Here is a 6,000-nt window from a genome sequence, read left to right on the forward strand (position 1 = left end):
AAAGCTGCTCTCTGTGTAGTATCTCTCACAGAATGTTGCTCTCTGTGCAGTATCTCTCACAGAAAGCTACTCCCTGTAGAGTATCTCTCTCAGAAAGCTGCTCGCTGAACAGTGTCCCTCACAGAAAGCTGTTCTCAGTACACTGTCTCTGACAGAAAGCTGCTCTCTGTATATTATCCCTCACAGAAAGGTGCTCTCTTTTCAGGACCCCTCTCAGAAAGCTGCTCTGTGTACAGTATCTCTCACAGAAAGCTGTTCTCTGTACAGTATCCCTCACAGAAATCTGTTCTCAGTACACTGTCTCTGACAGAAGGCTGCTCTCTGTACAATACCTCTGATAGAAAGCTGCTCTCTGTACTGTATCTCTCTCAGAACGCTGCTCTCTCTACAGTATCTCTCACAGAAAGCTGCTATCTGTACGGTATCTCTCTCAGAAAGCTGTCCTCTGTACAGTATCTCTCACAGAAAGCTGCTCTGTAAAGTGTCCCTCAAAGAAAGCTGCTCTCTGTACACTATCTCTCACAGAAAGCTGCTCTCTGTACAGTATCTCCCACAGAATGTTGCTCTCTGTGCAGTATCTCTCACAGAAAGCTACTCCCTGTAGAGTATCTCTCTCAGAAAGCTGCTCGCTGAACAGTGTCCCTCACAGAAAGCTGTTCTCAGTACACTGTCTCTGACAGAAAGCTGCTCTCTGTATATTATCCCTCACAGAAAGGTGCTCTCTATACAGGACCCCTCTCAGAAAGCTGCTCTGTGTACAGTATCTCTCACAGAAAGCTGTTCTCTGTACAGTATCTCCCACAGAATGTTGCTCTCTGTGCAGTATCTCTCACAGAAAGCTACTCCCTGTAGAGTAATACTCTCAGAAAGCTGCTCGCTGAACAGTGTCCCTCACAGAAAGCTGTTCTCAGTACACTGTCTCTGACAGAAAGCTGCTCTCTGTATATTATCCCTCACAGAAAGGTGCTCTCTATACAGGACCCCTCTCAGAAAGCTGCTCTGTGTACAGTATCTCTCACAGAAAGCTGTTCTCTGTACAGTATCCCTCACAGAAATCTATTCTCAGTACACTGTCTCTGACAGAAGGCTGCTCTCTGTACAATATCTCTGACACAAAGCTGCAACTGTACAGTATTTCTCTCAGAAAGCTGCTCTCTGTGCAGTATCTCTCACAGAAAGCTGCTCCCTGCACAGTATCTCTGACACAAAGCTACAACTGTACAGTATCTCTCTCAGAAAGCTGCTCTCTGTGTAGTATCTCTCACAGAATGTTGCTCTCTGTGCAGTATCTCTCACAGAAAGCTACTCCCTGTAGAGTATCTCTCTCAGAAAGCTGCTCGCTGAACAGTGTCCCTCACAGAAAGCTGTTCTCAGTACACTGTCTCTGACAGAAAGCTGCTCTCTGTATATTATCCCTCACAGAAAGGTGCTCTCTTTTCAGGACCCCTCTCAGAAAGCTGCTCTGTGTACAGTATCTCTCACAGAAAGCTGTTCTCTGTACAGTATCCCTCACAGAAATCTGTTCTCAGTACACTGTCTCTGACAGAAGGCTGCTCTCTGTACAATACCTCTGATAGAAAGCTGCTCTCTGTACTGTATCTCTCTCAGAACGCTGCTCTCTCTACAGTATCTCTCACAGAAAGCTGCTATCTGTACGGTATCTCTCTCAGAAAGCTGTCCTCTGTACAGTATCTCTCACAGAAAGCTGCTCTGTAAAGTGTCCCTCAAAGAAAGCTGCTCTCTGTACACTATCTCTCACAGAAAGCTGCTCTCTGTGCAGTATTGCTCACAGAAAGCTGCTCCCTGTAGAGTATCTCTCTCAGAAAGTTGCTCGCTGAAAAGTATCCCTCACAGAAAGCTGTTCTCTGTACACTGTCTCTGACAGAAAGCTGCTCTCTGTATATTATCCCTCACTGAAAGGTGCTCTCTGTACAGTATCCCTCACAGAAAGTTATTCTCAGTTCGCTATCTCTGACAGAAAGCTGCTCTCTGTAGAGTATCTCTGACAGAAAGCTGCTCTGTGCACAGGATATCTGACATGAAGTTGCTCTCTGCACAGTATCTCTAACAGAAAGTTGCTCTCTGCACAGTATCTCTTACAGAAAGCTGCTCCCTGTACAATATCTCTGAGAGAAAGGTGCTCTCTGTACACTATCTCTCACAGAAAGCTGCTCTCTGAACAGTATCTCACAGAAAGCTGCTCTATAAAGTATCCCTCAAAGAAAGCTGCTCTCTGTACAGTATCTCTCACAGAAAGCTGTTCTCTGTACAGTATCCCTCACAGAAATCTGTTCTCAGTACTCTGTCTCTGACAGATAGCTGCTCTCTGTACAGTATCTCTCTCAGAAAGCTGCTATCTGTACAGTATCTCTCTCAGAAAGGTGTTCTCTGTACAGTATCTCTCACAGAAAGCTGCTCTCTGTACAGTATCTCTCTCAGAAAGCTGCTCTCTCTGCAGTATCTCTCTCAGTAAGCTGCTATCTGTATGGTATCTCTCTCAGAAAGCTGCTATCTGTACAGTATCTCTGACACAAAGCTGCTCTCTGTATAGTATCTCTCTCAGAAAGCTGCTCCCTGTACAGTATCTCTCTCAGAAAGCTGCTCCCTGTACAGTATCTCTCACAGAAAGCTGCTATCTGTACAGTATCTCTGACACAAAGCTGCTCTCTGTATAGTATCTCTCTCAGAAAGCTGCTATCTGTACAGTATCTCTGACACAAAGCTGCTCTCTGTATAGTATCTCTCTCAGAAAGCTGCTCTCTGTACAGTATCTCTGACACAATGCTGCTCTCTGTACAGTATCTCTCTCAGAAAGCTGCTCCCTGTACAGTATCTCTCTCAGAAAGCTGCTCTCTGTACAGTATCTCTGACACAAAGCTGCTCCCTGTACAGTATCTCTCTCAGAAAGCTGCTCCCTGTACAGTATCTCTCTCAGAAAGCTGCTCTCTGTACAGTATCTCCCACAGAAAGCTGCTCTCTGTGCAGTATTGCTCACAGAAAGCTGCTCCCTGTTGAGTATCTCTCTCAGAAAGCTGCTCGCTGAACAGTATCCCTCACAGAAAGCTGTTCTCTGTACACTGTCTCTGACAGAAAGCTGCTCTCTGTATATTATCCCTCACTGAAAGGTGCTCTCTGTACAGTATCCCTCACAGAAAGCTATTCTCAGTTCGCTATCTCTGACAGAAAGCTGCTCTCTGTACAGTATCTCTGACAGAAAGCTGCTCTGTGCACAGTATCTCTTACAGAAAGCTGCTCCCTGTACAATATCTCTGAGAGAAAGGTGCTCTCTGTACAATATCTCTGAGAGAAAGGTGCTCTCTGAACAATATCTCTTACAGAAAGTTGTTCTCTGTACAGTATCTCACAGAAAGCTGCTCTATAAAGTATCCCTCAAAGAAAGCTGCTCCCTGCACAGTATCTCTGACACAAAGCTGCTCTCTGTACAGTATCTCTCACAGAATGTTGCTCTCTGTGTACTATCTCTCACAGAAAGCTGCTCCGTGTAGAGTATCTCTCTCAGAAAGCTGCTCGCTGAACAGTATCCCTCACAGAAAGATGTTCTCAGTACACTGTCTCTGACAGAAAGCTGCTCTCTGTATATTATCCCTCACAGAAAGGTGCTCTCTGTACAGTATCTCTCTCAGAAAGCTGCTCTCTGTACAGTATCTCTGACAGAAAGCTGTTCTCTGTACAGTATCTCTCATAGAAAGCTGTTCTCTGTACAGTATCTCTCTCAGAAAGCTGCTCTCTGTACAGTATCTCTGACAGAAAGCTGTTCTCTGTACAGTATCCCTCACAGAAATCTGTTCTCAGTACACTGTCTCTGACAGAAAGCTGCTCTCTGTAAAATATCTCTGACAGAAAGCTGCTCTCTGTCCAGTATCTCTCACAGAAAGCTGCTCTCTGCACAGTATCTCTCACAGAAAGCTGCTCCCTGTAGAGTATCTCTCTCAGAAAGCTGCTCGCTGAATAGTATCCCTCACAGAAAGCTGTTCTCTGCACACTGTCTCTGACAGAAAGCTTCTCTCTGTATATTATCCCTCACAGAAAGGTGCTCTCTGTACAGTATACCTCACTGAAAGCTGTTCTCAGTACGCTATCTCTGACAGAAAGCTGTTCTCTGTACAGTATCTCTGACAGCAAGCTGCTCTATGTACAATATCTCTCTCAGAAAGCTGCTCTCTGTACAGCATCTCTGACAGAAAGCTGCTCTGTGTACAGTATCTCTGAAATGAAGCTGCTCTCTGCACAGTATCTCTCACAGAAAGTTGTTCTCTGTACAGTATCTCTTACAGAAAGCTGCTCCCTGTACAATATCTCTGACAGAAAGGTGCTCTCTCTACAATATCTCTGACAGAAAGCTGCTCTCTGTACAATATCTCTTACAGAAAGCTGCTCTCTGTACAGAATCCCTCACAGAAAGCAGCTCTCTGTACAGTATCCCTCACAGAAATCTGTTCTCAGTACTCTGTCTCTGACAGAAAGCTGCTCTCTGTACAGTATCTCTGACAGAAAGCTGCTATCTGTACAGTATCTCTGACACAAAGCTGCAACTGTACAGTATCTCTCTCAGAAAGCTGCTCTCTGTACAGTATCTCCCACAGAATGTTGCTCTCTGTGCAGTATCTCTCACAGAAAGCTACTCCCTGTAGAGTATCTCTCTCAGAAAGCTGCTCGCTGAACAGTGTCCCTCACAGAAAGCTGTTCTCAGTACACTGTCTCTGACAGAAAGCTGCTCTCTGTATATTATCCCTCACAGAAAGGTGCTCTCTATACAGGACCCCTCTCAGAAAGCTGCTCTGTGTACAGTATCTCTCACAGAAAGCTGTTCTCTGTACAGTATCCCTCACAGAAATCTGTTCTCAGTACACTGTCTCTGACAGAAGGCTGCTCTCTGTACAATATCTCTGACACAAAGCTGCAACTGTACAGTATCTCTCTCAGAAAGCTGCTCTCTGTGCAGTATCTCTCACAGAAAGCTGCTCCCTGCACAGTATCTCTGATACAAAGCTACAACTGTACAGTATCTCTCTCAGAAAGCTGCTCTCTGTGCAGTATCTCTCACAGAAAGCTGCTCCCTGCACAGTATCTCTGACACAAAGCTACAACTGTACAGTATCTCTCTCAGAAAGCTGCTCTCTGTGTAGTATCTCTCACAGAATGTTGCTCTCTGTGCAGTATCTCTCACAGAAAGCTACTCCCTGTAGAGTATCTCTCTCAGAAAGCTGCTCGCTGAACAGTGTCCCTCACAGAAAGCTGTTCTCAGTACACTGTCTCTGACAGAAAGCTGCTCTCTGTATATTATCCCTCACAGAAAGGTGCTCTCTTTTCAGGACCCCTCTCAGAAAGCTGCTCTGTGTACAGTATCTCTCACAGAAAGCTGTTCTCTGTACAGTATCCCTCACAGAAATCTGTTCTCAGTACACTGTCTCTGACAGAAGGCTGCTCTCTGTACAATACCTCTGATAGAAAGCTGCTCTCTGTACTGTATCTCTCTCAGAACGCTGCTCTCTCTACAGTATCTCTCACAGAAAGCTGCTATCTGTACGGTATCTCTCTCAGAAAGCTGTCCTCTGTACAGTATCTCTCACAGAAAGCTGCTCTGTAAAGTGTCCCTCAAAGAAAGCTGCTCTCTGTACACTATCTCTCACAGAAAGCTGCTCTCTGTACAGTATCTCCCACAGAATGTTGCTCTCTGTGCAGTATCTCTCACAGAAAGCTACTCCCTGTAGAGTATCTCTCTCAGAAAGCTGCTCGCTGAACAGTGTCCCTCACAGAAAGCTGTTCTCAGTACACTGTCTCTGACAGAAAGCTGCTCTCTGTATATTATCCCTCACAGAAAGGTGCTCTCTATACAGGACCCCTCTCAGAAAGCTGCTCTGTGTACAGTATCTCTCACAGAAAGCTGTTCTCTGTACAGTATCTCCCACAGAATGTTGCTCTCTGTGCAGTATCTCTCACAGAAAGCTACTCCCTGTAGAGTAATACTCTCAGAAAGCT

The sequence above is a fragment of the Chiloscyllium punctatum genome, chromosome 2 (genome assembly GCF_047496795.1).
Source record: "Chiloscyllium punctatum isolate Juve2018m chromosome 2, sChiPun1.3, whole genome shotgun sequence".
NCBI classification, from domain to species: Eukaryota; Metazoa; Chordata; class Chondrichthyes; order Orectolobiformes; family Hemiscylliidae; genus Chiloscyllium; species Chiloscyllium punctatum.